Source organism: Mytilus edulis, chromosome 10 (genome assembly GCF_963676685.1).
Source record: "Mytilus edulis chromosome 10, xbMytEdul2.2, whole genome shotgun sequence".
NCBI classification, from domain to species: Eukaryota; Metazoa; Mollusca; class Bivalvia; order Mytilida; family Mytilidae; genus Mytilus; species Mytilus edulis.
Genome location: NC_092353.1, coordinates 16438523 through 16458095, shown reverse-complemented (window position 1 = coordinate 16458095; position 19573 = coordinate 16438523). Strand labels below are relative to the sequence as shown.

General features: G+C 35.6%; 1 protein-coding gene across 1 annotated transcript in view; it reads right to left on the bottom strand.

Annotated features, from left to right (window-relative positions):
* LOC139490493 (uncharacterized) overlaps nucleotides 1-19573 on the bottom strand; it is a 50506-nt gene that overhangs the window by 16013 nt on the left and 14920 nt on the right. The window lies entirely within an intron of this gene.

The window sequence follows — 19573 nt, the reverse complement described above, 5'->3', positions numbered from 1 at the left end:
ACCTTCTACCTCTATACCAACCCTACCATCACGTGCTCTACTAGCTTTTGGTGGCATGACTGTGTTGTTTCCGAAAAATCTACGTATAAATTAGAAATAGAAGGAATAGAACTGTACTGATATGGAACACGATGTTGGCGTTATTGCTGAGAACGCAGTATAAAGATCGCGGAATGAACGTAGTATAATCGTGGTAAAAACGTGTTATAATCACGGTAAAAGCGTTGTAAGATTGGTTGCAATCGGATAACTCGTGTTATGGTCTTAGTGAGAACTTGTAGGGCGTAGAAAAAACTTGATAAGCGTAGTGAGGTCGCAGAATAAGCGCGGTGAGAACGTGGTATAATCGTTGTAGAAGCGTAATGAGGGCGTAGTAGCATCGCGAAAGCAACGAAAATTTACATTTTCATGCCGCTCATACCGCGACCTCACCACGATCTGAATTAAATTTTGATCGCGATGAGCGTGGTGCGATCGTGGTCTTGTGGGACATGGGCTAAACAGCTCAATCATGCTTTTCGTTTTTATATAGATTAGACCGTTGGGTTTCCCGTTTGAATGGTTTTACACTAGCAATTTTTAGAGCCCTTTATAGCTACCTGTTCGGTGTGAGCCAAGGCTCCGTGTTGAATGCTCTATAGGCCTATAATGGTTTACTTTAATAAATTGTTATTTTGGATGGAGAGTTGTCTTATTGGCACTCATACCACATCTTCCTATCTCTATTGAAAAATCTACTTCATCTCTGCTATCGTTCACTACAATATCGTCATTTAAGCTTGATGGACCAGCAAAATGTTGTAATTAAGGTTGGATTGGTCGGTCCGACATTTCTGTTTAATCAGGATTCGTTACTATCAGAGCTCTCTCTGGCTCTACATCAACACCTACCACCACGCCCACGTGTTCTAGTAGTTTGTGGTTGCATGACTGTATTGTTTCCTAGAAATCTGCGTAATAATCAGAAATAGAAGGAACGTAACTGTATTGATACGGAACACGATGTTGACGTTATTCGCGGTATGAACGTAGTATAATCATGGTAAGAACGTGCTATAATCACAGTAGAAGCGTGGTAAGATCGTGTTGCATGCGGATTATACCGCAGTCCCACGAGGCCACGATCGCACTACGATCTGTGAAAAAAATGTAGATTTTGATGATCGTTGTACGATCGTGTAGATCGCAGTAAGGTCGTATCACGGTCGTAGTGAGGTCTTCAATATCGTGATGAGCGTGTCCAACTTTGAACATGTTCAAAACAATCTAGGTGCGGTCGTGGTGAAATCAGATCGTAGCAGAAGCGTAATGAGAGCGCACTAAGGTCATGGTAAGATCGCTGTACTATCGTAGCGAGAGCGTAGCGAACGCGTGAATCTATTCGGAGAGACTGCACTACGATCTCACTGCGACGTTATTACGACCTCACTACGATCATCAAGTTCTCACCGCGACCCAACTACGCTTCCACTACCACTACTGGACGAAAAAACAACTGTCCATACCAGTAACAGTCGTTGTACGACTGTCTTTGTCTGTTAAAGACAAGTAATGACTGTCAAATCTAACATATTTCGTTGCAACAGTTCATTTATGTCTGTCCCAACGTTTCTATGGGTTGTGAAAGTCAAATAATGCTACCATCAGTCATTTCAGAACTGTTTCAGTGGTTTTCGGCGTTGTCATAGTCAAAATCTATTGATTACAGTCTTTCTAATAGTTGTGGCAGTTGCATAATGTCCGTCCCAACCTTTTAATAGTTGGGACAGTTAAAATCTGTTTGTGTCAACTTTTCAGACGTTGATGCAGTCAAAAAATGTTTGTCACAACGTTTTAAGAGTTGTGACAGTCGATAAATGTTTGTTACAACTTTCTAAAGGTTGGCACAGTCATTAAATGTTTATTACAACTTATAAAAGGTTGACACAGTCGTTAAATGTTTAAAACAAACACTTCATAGGTTCATACAGTCGGTAAATGTTTTAATACAAATATTTTAGCGTAACGGTAGCCCATCAGTGTAAAAAAAAATTACGTCTCACCCGGCTCTCAAGATTTTATTTTGTTGTGAAATAGTCCATAACTTATACTATTCTCGTCTTTTGTGCGATTGTAAACATGTTTTGCTGTTTATTCATTTATTTTGCGATCGTTGTTTGTCTTTTGTCGTTTTCCATTTATTGCCGTGGCATTGTCCGTTCATTTTTGACAGTCGTGCGTTTGACTTTAAATGATCCTTTTGATATCCTTTTTTATTTTATAATATCTGTTATATAACATCTTCGTTCATAACTGGTTTTAAAACCAGAAGCTTTCGTTTTAAATAGAGTTTTAATATTATTGCAGAAGAATGAGAAGATGATAATGGATTCATTCAAATTTATACTTGAAAAAGTTTTGATAAATTCTGCGCAATAGAAAAATGTACAAGGGTGTACCTGAAATAAATTTAAAGATTATGACTAAGTTACTAATATTGTACATCATAATAAAACAGTTTTAATTCGAATTACACCAAGAGGGACATTTCCGATGATTTAAGGTTCATCATAACAAACGGACAAATATGGCTGTATTTACATGCCAAAAATTACTCTGAGTACAGACTTACCTGTAAAGTTGGGAAAGTTTTAATGCCTAGCATCCACTAGATATGAAAAAGTTAAATCCATTTTGTGTTTCAGAAAGATAAAATCTCTTTTGGATTTTGATGGGCATTTTTTTTCCTTCATGCAAAAGGTCTGAAAATTGACTAAGTTGTGGAACAACTATGAGATGCTCCCTCAGGTAAAAAACCGGTCTGTATTGTTTTCATTGTCCTTAATTGACCATAGACACCAGGTATCTTCACAACTGTAGGTGAGTTAAAGAGTGTATCTCAGTCAGTGAGTGGACAGTATCAAAGTAATGCAGGTGTTTGTTTATTTTTGTACCCTCTGAAGAAAGGAAAAAAAATGCCCAGCAAAAACCAAGAAAGATTTTATCTTTCTTAAACACAAAATGCATTTAACTTTTATATATCTAGTGGATGCTAGGCATTAAAACTTTTCAAACAGCACAGGTAAGTCTGTACACAGAGTAGTTTTTGAGGTAAAAATACGGCCATATTTGTCCATTTGTTATGATGAACTTAAAAAAAAATAATTAGTAAAATCTGTCAAGTTTCATAAAAAAACGGAAAACAATTCTTCACCGTAAACGATTTACCCTCTTTAATTTTTTGTCGGCAAAAAAACCCAGACCTCAGGTCGGCAAACTTTATTTTTACACAGGTAAAACTACAGATGTTAGACCACATGTTCAATAATCTGAGCTGGAAATTACAATCGGTGAGTAGAAATTATCAATATTTTAAAGCATGTCTATCGAATAATCATGGATTGATAATTTTGAAGGGGAAATGTGCACATTTGTCGGCTTACAGACCTTACAATATTTGTTCTCATTAGCGGATCCAAGGGGAGGGTTCCGAGGGTTCGAACCCCCCCCCCCCCCTGTTTTTTGCCGGGCCGCTCAATGCATTTTAATGGGGACATATAGTGGGACCCCCTTTTTTGTCCTGGGTTTGACCCCCCCCCTTTTTTTTTAAATTGCTGGATCCGCCACTGATCCTACGGAATCTATATTGAGATACCCCGATAGGCTATATAGATATGAATCGAGTTCTGTATTACCACACTCGTGCATAGTTGCATATTCCTGGGAAAATATAGGCTTTGAGCTGCAATGTAAAAGTTGTGCATCATAATAAATGAAATCAATGAAAGTTAAAAAGGACACTGATCCCCTCCCCCTATTATAATGTGTATGTCATTTATTCCCTTAACTATTTTGCATACATCACCCTGAGTGGAATACAAAAAAGGTTACTCTAGCTATCCTCTCCTTTTTTGTGGGAAAAATTTGGTAGATTATATAGGGAATCACTCATGCATGACTGGATCCGTGCCCCTAAGGGCAGCCAGCGTCCCTGTCCCTTATGAAAAGTTCTGGATCTGCCACTGACCTATATATCATGTAGTGTACATATTGTATGTTAATGAATTACTAACTCGGGTCCTAAATTTGCATGCAACACTTGTCACTGGACGTTTTATATAACCAACAACCAACCGATCTTTACATGTACGTATCCATATTAATGTGTTTCTTATCATGCTTATGCTAGATTACTAGGATTTCCTTGGTTTTGTTTTATCACCTGATAATTTCCTTGGTTTTGTTTTATCACCTGATAGTTTTTGTTCTATTAAGAATGCATTGTGACGTCACAATTTCCATAAAAAAAATCATGCATAGTCATGATAGTACAAAAATATATGATTTGATCATAAAATGTTATGAAATTATTAACTTTAAGATTAAATAGTGACTTATTTAGCAAGTGTCCACTTTCATTTAGATTTAAAATAATTCTCAAATCATGGACAACAAAACATTATCAATTTGATAATAGCAGGCATTAAGTGAATAGGTATTTTAAAATAGCATTAATCATCAAAATAAAACAATATTATTAAATTAATGTTCCTGAAACAAGACACAGAGTCGTAAACAGTTGCCATTTACACACACTTGATGAAACAAATTGTGTTAATTCAATTAGTAATTGTTTTATCATGTACATTGATGTACTACATTGTTTAAAAAACACATATTAAAAGAGCAAAGCTAGCATCATAATTTTATTCTTTTTAGATTTAACATAGAATTTATATTAAATCACTATAATTTGTTAATACTTTGAACCTAAACTATATATAATTATTTCATGTGAAATTTTTATATAAATTGTGCCCTGTTAGCATGGTTTTTCAAAATTCATTTGTGCCATACATGTTATCTCACTTACAAGTAGTAACATTCATTGGTCTTTTTATTTATTCCACAATGATTAAGGACCTTCTAATCATGAGTCATATTTTTTGACACACATTCAATTGTATTTTGGTTACTTTATTGTTGCCTAACTTTTGGGTTGATGCATCATTGATATATCCCACATCTCCTTTGACCATGTGCATTCACATACCACTGCAGATTTTGTGCAAAGTATTTTATGAAGCTCAAAATATTTTTTATAGATATAGTATTATCCAGTAAGTTGTCATAACATTTAATGTGTTAATGGTACATGTTGTATCTACTAATTTAGTCTATTTATAATTTTTTTTTATTCAAATTCAAAATAAACAATTAAAATATTTGTATTTACTGAATATGACCATGCAAATGTGACCTTAAAATAGGTAATAATCAGGATGTTAACATTGGATATCCATAGGTAATAATCAGAAATGATGTAACTAATATACAAATTAAGACACAATAGTTTATTGCCCTGGGGGATAACATTTAATCTGTCATTGGTATAATGATATGATTTTATAAAATGTTCACAAATTATCATGATTATCAAAATTGTCCTCTTCAAAATTTTAATAACTTTTTCAAAACAAATTATGATTTAAGATAGGATATACTATTATTTTGGATTTAAATATGCAAATTTTAAAAGTAATCTAGATATTGATTTATTAAAAAAAAAGTGTTGTCTGAACTGCAAAGCATTATTTAATGCAAGCTGTAATAACAAATGAATAAGTAAAAAGTATTCAGGGTAACACAAAAAATGTAAAAATTATTAAACTCAAGGATTTAAAACATTGCCTGGCCTGGGATGGTTATTTCTTGGAACAATATATTTACATTACAAAGGTTTATTCATTATATGCACTGGATAAAGGCAAAGTCAATATCATCTACATGTATAAAGTAACAGTGCATTTATTTATTTATTTTATTTTTTTCATTCCTTAAACTTTTCTTTTGTCATGTTTGTAGTATCAATATATTTCATATTAAATGATAAACATAATTAAAATGAACAAAAGAAATAACCTGTTGTGTTTTAGAGGGAAATAACTATGTCCATGATGTCTGACTTTAAAGAATTGATGAAATAAAGTATGGTGTGAGCCTCAGTAAGACAGTAACCCTTCAATGAAAGTACACAATCACACTTAAAAAATCATTAATGCAGGAAAAAAGACAACACTATATAACATTTAGACCCCCTTAAAAGATTTATTTTTCTTGTTAATAGGGACTTGAAAATAGAATTGTATTAGTGCTTGAATTTTTCGGTTATCAAATGAGAATTGCTAGTTTTATCGAGGTAAATACAGTTATTGTAATTAACTTTCTTATTATTGCACAATGTATATACATGTACATGTAGTATTATATATTTCATGTATTTATTATTAGTTAAACATTTACTGTTCTTGAGTCTAAATGTATATTTTATTTTGTAGAATTATACTGAATATGTATTGGTTTGACCATGATTCCCACTTAGAATATGACGCCTGCTAGTACATGTGCACTTTGATGCATAGGAAATATAGATGTCACTGAGATGCTCTCATAGCTGCAAATTGTGAAACAATGGATTAATTCATTATTTTATACTAGTTATCTATTGTTTTCGAAATAAAGAATAGGGCTTGCAGCATTATTCAATGATGATGATGTGATGTTCTGATTAAATTGAACAAGAAGAAAATTGTGCCTTGTACAAATAGGAAACTTACATATTGTATTAAAGGAGGACCACATTACTGGAGGACTAAACACCTTGGATTATCATCAATTATGATCAATTGTGAATTTGGAATAACAAAATTCCATAGTTGTAGTGCATATTAATATTGCAATCATACATGTACATTGTTTCTGAGTTCCATGAATACCCAGGATAATTATTCATTTGAAATAGCAATTTGGAATAATGAAAATTCACAGTTTCAGTTAATACTACCAATAATAGTGCATCATATCTGAATTCATGAATACTTTTAATTAGTGGATTTAATATAATAACAATATCATGAATATGGATAATGTGAATTTCTAGCTTCAGTGAAATTTACAAAACAGTACATGTATATCACATCTGAAGTTTATGTTGGCATTGCAATTGTTAATTACCACCAGCGTGTCCAGGGTGTGTAAAAAGATCTCAACCAACTATGAGGGTCTCGTGCAGTCTGTGTCAATTGTTTAGTGTCAAATGACTGCTTGCTGTACTTAAATTATTAAAGTCTGAATTAGAATTAAATAAATATCTTAATTAGCATGATTAGTGGCCAAGTATTTGAAACAAATAAACCATGCATGTACTTTAAAGTATAATTTTATTATTCCACCTGCAACAAAAGTTGAAGTACATCCATGCAAGAAATTGGTATTACAATCTGGCTACAACGTACCGTTTTGTATTTAAGCTTCACCAGATACATTTTAGAAGCTGAAAGGCCTGGATACTTCCTTATGTTATGACATTTCTGTTAGTGACTTGTCCCTTGCACTTTACCTAGTTTTCATGGTACACTACATCATGCTACATGAACATGTAACTGTTCCCAAAAAAATATTACTGTTTGAACAGTCACAGTGAAATACACTCTAAGTCTTACATGTATAACATGGATTAATTTTTATGGTATGCCCATATATATACATGATGTATATAGGTATCTTGAAAGGTCTATATGTCTCATTGTCTGTCGGGCAAGGTTGGCCTGATCCTGACTTCATTTCATGGATCAGTGATTAAGGTTACTTCAGTTACATGTAATTTGTCAAGTTTGTTTCTCACACATGTTAAATACTACAAGCAGTAGGAAAAGTAGGTCAATTATATATATTTGGTGTATGAAATGAGTGAGGTGAATAAATGTCTAATTTATTGCAAGACTTACATGGGACTTTGACGTCAATGAAAATGTCATGGTTCATTGAACAATGCTTAGTTTTTGTTGTTTAATCTATTTCCAAATTTTTCTCAGATGCTACAGTATAAACTACATGTATGCATGACATGTATAGGATCACTATTTTTTGCATATTATTGGATATATATTCATAAGGTGTACAAGTTTGATTGGCAGGCTTTACATCTGACCATGACCTCATTTCATGTTTCATTGGGCAATGTTCAATTTTCATGGTTTGGATGTTAAGAATGTTAAGTCTATTTCACAGACAGTATAAATCACTAAATTTTGTGTATGGAATGTCAGTTTGTATGGTGTACATCATCTGTCTGGCATGGTTAATTTTACTTTGACTTCTTTTTCAAAGGTTTTAAAAAATGGAAAGTTTGAGTGATACTCATGATACTTGTACATGTACTAAAACCTTCATACATGTAGGAAAAGCAGACATGACATTTCAGCATTTGCAGTCACTCTTGTTTACATTTGACACCATTAATCATGTCTACCATATCGATTATACACATGTAGCTGCTTTTTGATAACAAAAGTCTGACAACTATTAACAATAGATATAATTCATTTGATAATACTAGGCATTGTATAACATGAATACTGTATGATAACCAGAATAAGAAGATGTGGTATGAATTTCAATAAGACGACCATCAATCGTAAGCCAAGTGATGTAATTGTTAGTAACTGTACATCCTTCAACAATGAGCAAAATCAGTTCCGCATAAGTGTGATAATGAAAAACCTATAACAGGCCTAGCCAGATTGGATGATGTAACGCAATGTAAACAAGTTTAGATGAGAAACCCAAGTTTGATTTTTATACCATGTATACAAACGCAACATTGATACATCAATGTTGACAAATATATTGTGTTTAACCAAAGACTTGTACTCTAATAGGTGATTTTCTGCCCTTATTCATGTTTTTTTCTACAAATCCATTCTATCTGCTTTTGAATAAATGCGATCTAAATATATGACCCAAGATGTTAAGCAACATTTTCCCATTGTTTTCCATAAACACAATAAGCATTACAAAGTCATACATGTATAATGCGCTATTAGTGAGCTGTTTGTTGTAATTTAATTATAATATTTATGTTTGGAAGCATATTTTTGGGGTTTTAATTTGCTATTGTCCAGTAGCAAATATTACATGCATGTTCAGGAAAAAAAAACAATTTACAATGAATACACTTGGTAGGTTCTTTAATAGTTGCCATCCGGGATGAAACGAGTCACTGAATCTGGTTTTTTTTCTAAGGTGTATATGTTCCAGACCGTATATGAGTATTTGGACCGGACCGTATACGTATACGCGTACGGTCCAGCTGATCATACATGTTTTGGGAGAATATGGGTTAAATTTAAACAAACACTTATTTATACAATTGTAATTATTACAAAATAGATGGATAAAGTGAATAAGCGAACAATTGAAATTAAATGTTTTTTAATTGTATATTCGTGAATTCTATTTTGTTACTCTGGCCAAAGGTGACACTTGCTTCTAATAAAAACGTCGTATTTTTTACATTTACAGTGGTGGATTCAGAACTTTTTCTAAGGTTTGCTGACTGACCTAAGAGGGGGCCCACTTCAGTCATGCTTCAATGAATCCCTATATAATCAACCAAATTTTTTCCACAAAAGAGGGGGCCTCCAAACCGTAAGCATATTTTGAAAAAGTACGCATACGGTCCAGACCGTACGCGTACGGTCCAAATACTCATACGGACTGGAACATATATATGAATTCAGAATATGGGACCCATTTTCGTAATTTATAAATGTGACCATTTTTAAAATTTCCATTACTGTACTGTCATAGATATAGGGAGATGGGGTGTGTGTGCCAACGAAACAAATCTCCATTCAAATAACAATTTATAATAGTACACCATTATAGGTCAATGTAAGGCCTTCAACACGGAGCCTCTGCTCACACCAAACAAAAAAAATATTAAGGGACCCAGAATATTGTCTACATCTAGTAACATTGTTAGATTTTTTTACTAATGGAATAGTATGTCATTATTGTACAAGCATTTACAAGATTAAATAATTTGAATTTGAACAATTGAAATGGGAAAATATTTTGGATAAACGTAATTAGTACGACATCTGATCAACTGAAACCACGTAAGAGAATCCGATGTCAGTCTTCAGAATTGACCAAATACATCAAGTTCTAAACCGTGATGTGAAAAAAAATAAAAGAAGATTTGATTTTCCTGTCTGAAACAATGCGAGTTTTCTTGTTTTGAACATTTGAACTTTCACTTGCGCTTGTTATTTTGTCGGGTCTTGTATGTACAGTACGTCCATCTACTATAGTATTTACAAATGTACAAAATATGTATGGTAAATTGTTTGCGAAAAATCCGGTGAAAATATGAATTTTTCTCGCGAGTGATAATATTTGTTTACCTCAATCGTGAATGTTGTATATGCATCATGTGTATCAATTACAATTGAACTCATAGACCATTCCGTACAATATACAGTACAAAGTCAAGTTAATATTGAACTATTCTAAAATAAAATACGATAAAATAGAATAAATTAAATTTGGATAGATTTAAGATTTGTTTTCCATAGCTGCAAAAGATGTGTTAATGTCCGTGATAGCTTTGATTATATTTTTTACATGTATAGAAATCAAAATGGTTAATACGGCAATATTTATAATTTTTAAAAGAAAAAAATGTAGCCCCGAATAAAAGCTCAGAATAAGTGTCTGAAATAAGCCCTCAAAAAATATAAAGCAGTTTTACATGGGGATAAGTTTGACAAGTGTGTGTAATAGGAGTTCCTCGCTAGGTTTAGAGTATATCATGTATATTGAGCGTTATATGAAGTAATTTGATTCGTAAAACTACGAGTATTGAAAACAATTGTGTATGCATGAATGATTTCACACCTACTAATTTGATAAAAAAATAAATATTATTAAAAATTGTCAACTGTTAATTCAGTTATAAAGATACATTTGGTTTACAAATATATTAGGTAACGTTTTTCGATTTTTCTGTTAGCAGTTATATTTTAACTAATGAAATTGCAGGTATCTAGTGCTGGTTCCGATTTTATTTGTTCGAAGAGATAAGGGCGAGGAAGTGTTAAAAAAATATATAAATTCAGCACATTATATAAATAACCGAGGAATACAAAAATGTGTTCAGCGGCAAATATTTCAAAATACTATTTTTTTTTAAATCAATATCTATCTAAAATTAATGTATTAAATGGGAACGAAAGTTGTTTCTCTTTGTCACAACCTTATATTTCACACAGTAAAATTGTTTTACAAATAATTTAACCTTTATCCCGGGCCTGACTGTCCGACATTTTGTATCCGTGACTTTTAAGTATACACAAAGATCAATGTTTGGAAGTTGCTACGCTTATAAATAAGCTTTGCCTATACAATGGTTGAAGCTATTATATTTTAACTGTTACAACTTTTTCTGCGTTTAAACAGTTTATTTATGACTGTTTCAACGTTTTCCGTGTTGGGACAGTAATAAAATAACTGTTACAACTTTCAAATAGTTGTATCAGTTTTATTACGACTGTGACAACCCTTTAGGAGTTTAATCAGTTTATTTATGACTGTTGCAGCGTTTTTCGAGTTGGGACAGTTGTAAATCAACTGTTGCAACTTTGAAATAGTTGTATCAGTCCTTTAATGTCTGTGGCAGTTATTTCTTGCGTTGTTGCAGTCGAATTATGTTGTAGACAAACACTTTTAAAGTTGGGACAGTTACAAAATAACTGAAGCAGTGAAATTAAAGAACTGTTACAACTTTAACAGACCTTATCAGTCTTAGAACGACTGTTACTGGTATGGACAGACGTTTTTTCGTCCAGTAGACATAAGACCAGCTCAAATTTCAAGTACAGACCACCAAGCTGTTTCTATAAAATTAGATATTTATTCAAGTAATCGTGGAAAGGGTTATTTAAAATGAATAATAGTATATTAACTGACTTTCAATATCAAGAAATAATAAATAAATTAATTGATATGGACGAGAATAAATTTAATAATGAAAATCTTCTTACTCAGTCGGACTTGTTCAAAATTGATACCAGAAACACTACAATTAAATACTGTAAATCTAAAGCCAAAGAAAGAAAAAATAAAAAATCTATATTTTGGAAAACAAAATTAAACTTTAAATGAAAGACTAGATACATTACCTACGGACACAAATAATAATCTTTCTAATGAAATAAAACATTTAGAAAAAGAACTTGATGATATATATTTGTTAAAGGCAAAAGGGGCCCAAATTAGGTCAAGAATAAAATGGGTTGAGGAAGGTGAAAAAAATACAAAATTATCTTTTTCTTTAGAAAAACAGGCAATCAAAAAAATCTATTAATTTTTGATAGTATATCAAAGCTCTTCTTTTGAGAGCCCAGGTGGTCGTGTGGTCTAGCGGGACGGCTGCAGTGCAGGCGATTTGGTGTCACGATATCACAGCAGCATGGGTTTGAATCCCGGCGAGGGAAGAACCAAAAATTTGCGAAAGCAAATTTACAGATCTAACATGGTTGGGTTGATGTTTAGACGAGTTGTATATACATTATGTACACAGCCATGTATCACCATCATTGATGGCGATCCGATGGATACATCTGTTGTAGAGTTGTCACTGACTCAGACGTACTTATAAATATAATTATTTTCTGTGACTGTATATTACATTAATTTGTAGGATCCTTTACTATAGATAATTTAGCTGATCTGTAACAATAACATCTTCATGCCTTATATATCATGTACTGTAGTACGCCGCTAGATTAAAACTGACGAAGAAAGGTAACACACGGCCAGCGAAAGCTCTTTTTTTGAGAGCCCAGGTGGTCGTGTGGTCTAGCGGGACGGCTGCAGTGCAGGCGATTTGGTGTCACGATATCACAGCAGCATGGGTTCGAATCCCGGCGAGGGAAGAACCAAAAATTTGCGAAAGCAAATTTACAGATCTAACATTGTTGGGTTGATGTTTAGACGAGTTGTATATACATTATGTACACAGCCATGTATCACCATCATTGATGGCGATCCGATGGATACATCTGTTGTAGAGTTGTCACTGACTCAGACGTACTTATAAATATAATTATTTTCTGTGACTGTATATTACATTAATTTGTAGGATCCTTTACTATAGATAATTTAGCTGATCTGTAACAATAACATCTTCATGCCTTATATATCATGTACTGTAGTACGCCGCTAGATTAAAACTGACGAAGAAAGGTAACACACGGCCAGCGAAAGCTCTTTTTTTGAGAGCCCAGGTGGTCGTGTGGTCTAGCGGGACGGCTGCAGTGCAGGCGATTTGGTGTCACGATATCACAGCAGCATGGGTTCGAATCCCGGTGAGGGAAGAACCAAAAATTTGCGAAAGCAAATTTACAGATCTAACATTGTTGGGTTGATGTTTAGACGAGTTATATATATATATATATATATATATATATATATATATAAGAAAAATACAAATTCAACTTATTTGTTTAAAAGCATAAAAGAAATGCAAAGTAGAACAAATCTTTGAAATGAATATGTACTTATATCATATTAAAAGTGTTAAAAATGAAAATACTTAATGTATTCGGTATGTGTAATTTCTCATCCTTTTAATACCACCAACAAAATACCCCCTAACTGGAAGCGACTACGAGACCACCTAGGCGGTTTTACTTATGCAGATAAGTTTGCAGATATTTTGTCATATGTTTTCTCTTCTTGTTTCTCTTCTTGTCATGCTCATTTTGTTTAACATTGAACATGCACTGACTACATGTTCTGTATAGTATCCATTTAAGACAATTTATGATGCTGTAACTTGTTTTAGGTCTGAATTTGATTTTAATACTTGCAACTGGACAGCTATTAAGAATCAATAATATAGTAGTGATATAAACAGGATAAAAATTCAGGTCATATAAAACAATCGTGGGGCCCGAGAAGTCACGGCAGAAATCCCTACTTGACAATGTTTTATGCTATCTAATGCTGGGTTCACACATTGCCGATTATTGCTATCGTTTGAGATCAGATAGCGATACGACATAAAAAGTGAAAAAGTCGGATTACTATCCTCAATTATCTGGAATGTCCTATCATTGTCTGAACGCAGTCGTGTAAGATTCTTACGGGTCGGGAAGGATCCGAATAGTTCGGCGAAGCACCCCGACAGTTAGGTGCGTCCCGTAACATTCGGGGAAACTCAGCCGATTTTGTCTAGTCGGATTACAATCGTGCCTATGTCGTGACAGATTCTGATGTATCGGGTCAAAATCCTTACAATGTTCTGTGTATTCTAGACGGGGTCCTGTGGAACGGAAATGATCTGGAGAAATTTTCCATCCAGATCTTGTCGTTTGCGAACCGTTTTTGCCGAAACCGTTCCGGAACAATCTTGTTATTAATACGAAATTTGTCAATGATACCCGCGTCTGAGTTCCGACAATTACAGAATACAATACGACTGAGACCAGACAAAGCCGTTTGCAATGCTATAGAGCGGATCGTGATAGGATTACTTTCCGACAGTACCTGATCATACCGAGTATGCCGAACGGATAACTTCCGTCAGCGTCGGTTCACTGTCTGATCTCTGTCGGATTACATTCGGTAGAATCGCAGTCGTGACAGACTCGGTCGAATTTTACCAGACGAAAGGTACTAATTGGATAAGAAGCGCATTGAGAACGGGATTTACGGGATAAATTCGCTTGGAAACGGTTGAATATCGACGCTTCCTGACCAATATCTGATTGTTGTCGTGATTAAATTATTTGTTTTACAATTTTTAATTAAAGTTTGAATTTCCATCCATGATTCACAGGATCTTGATCAGACTTTTGACAAATTTTTAATCGGGAATGGTCCTGTCAAGGACGGCAGTCAAAATCGTGAATGTGCGACCCAAGCTTAACCTCAGTCCCACTAGTCCACGATCGCAATACGATCTGTGAGAAAAATGCAAATTTTGATGATCGTAGTACAATCTTGTAGATCGCAGTAAGGTCGTATCACTGTAGTGGTGAGGTCTTCAAGATCGTGATGAGCGTGGACAACTTTGAACATGTTCAAAACAAACGTAGTGCGGTCGTGGCGAAATCAGGTCGTAGTAAAAGCGTAGTGAGAGCGCACACAGGTCGTAGTAAGATCGCAAAGGTCACTGTACATTCGTAGCGAGAGCGTAGCGAAAGCGTGATTCTATTCAGAGAGACTGCGCTACGATCATACAGCGACGTTATTACGACCTCACTACGACCATCACGTTCTCACCGCGACCCGTCTACGCTTCCACTACGACTATACCACGCTGTTCCACGACCATTGTACTATTCTAGCACGCCTTTTCCGTCGTCATCACGCTCTTCTGACGACATGACTACGTTCATACTACGGCCATCATACTTATTGTCATTTTCACATACAATATATTAAATATCTCCAGGTTTTGTTTGTCTGTATTTTATAAGAACATCTTATCCATTTTCTCTAATACCGCAGTCCCACTAGGCCACGATCGCACTACGACCTGTGAAAAAAATTCAAATTTTGATGATCGTAGTACGATCGTTTAGATCGTAGTAAGGTCGTATCACGGTCGTCGTAAGGTCTTCAAGATCGTGATGTTCAAAATAATCGTGGTGCGGTCTTGGCGAAATTAGGTCGTAGTAGAAGCGTAGTGAAAGCGCACTAAGATCGTAGTAAGATTGCGAAGGTCGCTGCGAGAGCGAGAGCGAGAGCGTAGCGAAAGCGTGATTCTATCCGGAGAGACTGCGCTACGATCTCGCAGCGACGTTGTTACGACCTCACTACGACCCCATTCTCACCTCGACCCAACTACGCTTCCACTACGACTATACCACGCTGTTCAAGACCATAGTACGATTCTATCACGCCCTTGCCGTCCTCATCACGCTCTTCTTACGACCTGACTACGTTTATACTACGACCTTCATTCACATTGTCATTTTCATATAAAATATATAAAAAGCTCCCTAGATTTTGTTTGTCTGTATGTAATTATCCATTTGCTTTAACGGCTCGACCGTGCTTCTCGTTTTTATATAGATTAGACCATTGGTTTTCCCGTTTAAATGGTTTTACACTAGCTGGCTGTTCGGTGTGAGCCAAGGCTCCGTGTTGAAGGCCGTACCTTGGGCTATAATGGTTTACTTTTATAAATTGTTACTTGGATAAGGAGTTGTTTTATTGGCACTCATACCACATGTTCCTATATCTATTGATAAATCTGTGTCATCTCTGCTATCGTTCACTAAAATATTGTCATTTGAGCTTTATGGACCAGCAATGATAGGTTGTAATTTAGGTTGGATTGGTCAGTCCGACATCTCTGCTTGATCAGGATTCGCTAATTTGCACCTTCTACCTCTATACCAACCCTACCATCACGTGCTCTACTAGCTTTTGGTGGCATGACTGTGTTGTTTCCGAAAAATCTACGTATAAATTAGAAATAGAAGGAATAGAACTGTACTGATATGGAACACGATGTTGGCGTTATTGCTGAGAACGCAGTATAAAGATCGCGGAATGAACGTAGTATAATCGTGGTAAAAACGTGTTATAATCACGGTAAAAGCGTTGTAAGATTGGTTGCAATCGGATAACTCGTGTTATGGTCTTAGTGAGAACTTGTAGGGCGTAGAAAAAACTTGATAAGCGTAGTGAGGTCGCAGAATAAGCGCGGTGAGAACGTGGTATAATCGTTGTAGAAGCGTAATGAGGGCGTAGTAGCATCGCGAAAGCAACGAAAATTTACATTTTCATGCCGCTCATACCGCGACCTCACCACGATCTGAATTAAATTTTGATCGCGATGAGCGTGGTGCGATCGTGGTCTTGTGGGACATGGGCTAAACAGCTCAATCATGCTTTTCGTTTTTATATAGATTAGACCGTTGGGTTTCCCGTTTGAATGGTTTTACACTAGCAATTTTTAGAGCCCTTTATAGCTACCTGTTCGGTGTGAGCCAAGGCTCCGTGTTGAATGCTCTATAGGCCTATAATGGTTTACTTTAATAAATTGTTATTTTGGATGGAGAGTTGTCTTATTGGCACTCATACCACATCTTCCTATCTCTATTGAAAAATCTACTTCATCTCTGCTATCGTTCACTACAATATCGTCATTTAAGCTTGATGGACCAGCAAAATGTTGTAATTAAGGTTGGATTGGTCGGTCCGACATTTCTGTTTAATCAGGATTCGTTACTATCAGAGCTCTCTCTGGCTCTACATCAACACCTACCACCACGCCCACGTGTTCTAGTAGTTTGTGGTTGCATGACTGTATTGTTTCCTAGAAATCTGCGTAATAATCAGAAATAGAAGGAACGTAACTGTATTGATACGGAACACGATGTTGACGTTATTCGCGGTATGAACGTAGTATAATCATGGTAAGAACGTGCTATAATCACAGTAGAAGCGTGGTAAGATCGTGTTGCATGCGGATTATACCGCAGTCCCACGAGGCCACGATCGCACTACGATCTGTGAAAAAAATGTAGATTTTGATGATCGTTGTACGATCGTGTAGATCGCAGTAAGGTCGTATCACGGTCGTAGTGAGGTCTTCAATATCGTGATGAGCGTGTCCAACTTTGAACATGTTCAAAACAATCTAGGTGCGGTCGTGGTGAAATCAGATCGTAGCAGAAGCGTAATGAGAGCGCACTAAGGTCATGGTAAGATCGCTGTACTATCGTAGCGAGAGCGTAGCGAACGCGTGAATCTATTCGGAGAGACTGCACTACGATCTCACTGCGACGTTATTACGACCTCACTACGATCATCAAGTTCTCACCGCGACCCAACTACGCTTCCACTACGACCATACCACGTTTACACCACGCTGTTCAAGACCACAGCACGCCTTTGCCGTCCTCATCACGCTCTTCTTACGACCTCACTACGTTCATAGTACGACCCTCATTCTCATTGTCATTTTCACGTAAATTATATTAAAAGGTTTTGTTTGTCTGTATGTAATAAGGATTTCTTGTCCATTTTCTCTTATGTCTGAATCATGCTTCTCGTTTTTAATTATATAGATAAGACCGTTGGTTTTCCCGTTTGAATGGTTTTACACTAGTAATTTTGGGGCCCTTTAAAGCTTGCTGTTCGGTGTGAGCCAATGTTCCGTGTTGAAGGCCGTACCTTGATCTATAATGGTTTACTTTTATAAATTGTTACTTGGATTGAGAGTTGTTTCATTGACACTCATACCACATCTTCCTATATCTATTGACACATCTGTGTCATCTCTTCTATCGTTCACTAAAATATCGTTATTTGAGCTTGATGGACCAGCAATAGGTTGTAATTTAGGTTGGATTGGTCGGTCCGACATCTCTGCTGGATCAGGATTCGTTACTATCAGAGCTCCCTTTGCCTCTACATAAACTCCTACCACCACGTAAACGTGTTCTAGTAGATTTTGGTGGCATGACTGTTTTGTTTCTGAGAAATCTACGTATTAATCATAAATAGAAGGAATGGAACTGTATTGATATGGAACACGATGTTGAAGTTATTGCTGAGAACGTAGTAAGATCGTATTAAGAACGTGCTATAATCGCAATAGAAGCGTGGTAAGATAGTGTTGCAATCGGATAACTCGTGGTATGGTCGTAGTGGGAACGTGATGATCGTAGAAAGATCTTGATAAGCGTAGTGAGGTCGCAGAATAAGCGTGGCGAGAACGTGGTATAATCGTAGCGGGATCGTTATAGAAACGTAGTATGAGTATGAGGACGCAGTAACATCGTGAAAGCAACGAAAATTTACATTTTCATGGCGCGCATGCCGCGACCTTACCACGATCTGAATTTATTTTAGATCGCAGTGAGGGTGGTGCGATCGTGGTCTAATGGGATTGGGATTTAACTCGCGTGACGGTCGTAGTGAGAACGTGATGAGCGTAGAAAGATCTTGATAAGCGTAATGAGGTCGCAGAATAAGTGCGGTGAGAACGTGGTATAATCGTAGCGGGATCGTTGTAGAAGCGTAATGAGGACGTAGTAGCATCGTGAAAGTAACAAAAATTTACATTTTCATGGCGCTCATACTGCGACCTCACCACGATTTGAATGTATTTTAGATCGCGGTGAGCGTGGTGCGATCGTGGTCTAGTGGGACTGGGGCCTTAGTATTTTTAAGGAGTAATACCACCATTGATTTTCCTCTATTATTATTTGTTAAATTGGCACTTTTTAAAAAATTGTGCAGAATTTACCTTTGTTTCAAACAAATATTTACTTGGCATAAGTAACTTTTTTATCCTGTCTAGTATTACACACAAATTTCACTTACATTTTATTGCAGATAAGATCATAACCATCACTTAAAGTTAACCAATCAAATATTTATCCCTTTTTACCTGTTTACAAGCTTTAGTAACCATGTAACCGCAAGTTTCCGAAATTTGTTATATAGAAACACCAATTAACTAGAGGCTCTGAAGAGCCTGTGTGGCTCACCTTGGTCTATATGCATACCGGTATTTAACAAATGATTATGACAATATCCAACATTGTAGACGAAAATATAATTCATGACAAAAATCTCTGTTTTGTTGATCCTATATTGCTGATCATTTAGTCCGCTTAGTTTCTCCCTATCTTCTTTAGTTTTTATGTTTAAACAAAACACAAAAGAGAGTAAAAAAATAGGACAATCACTTCTATTGAGAGTGTCAGTCTGCAAACTC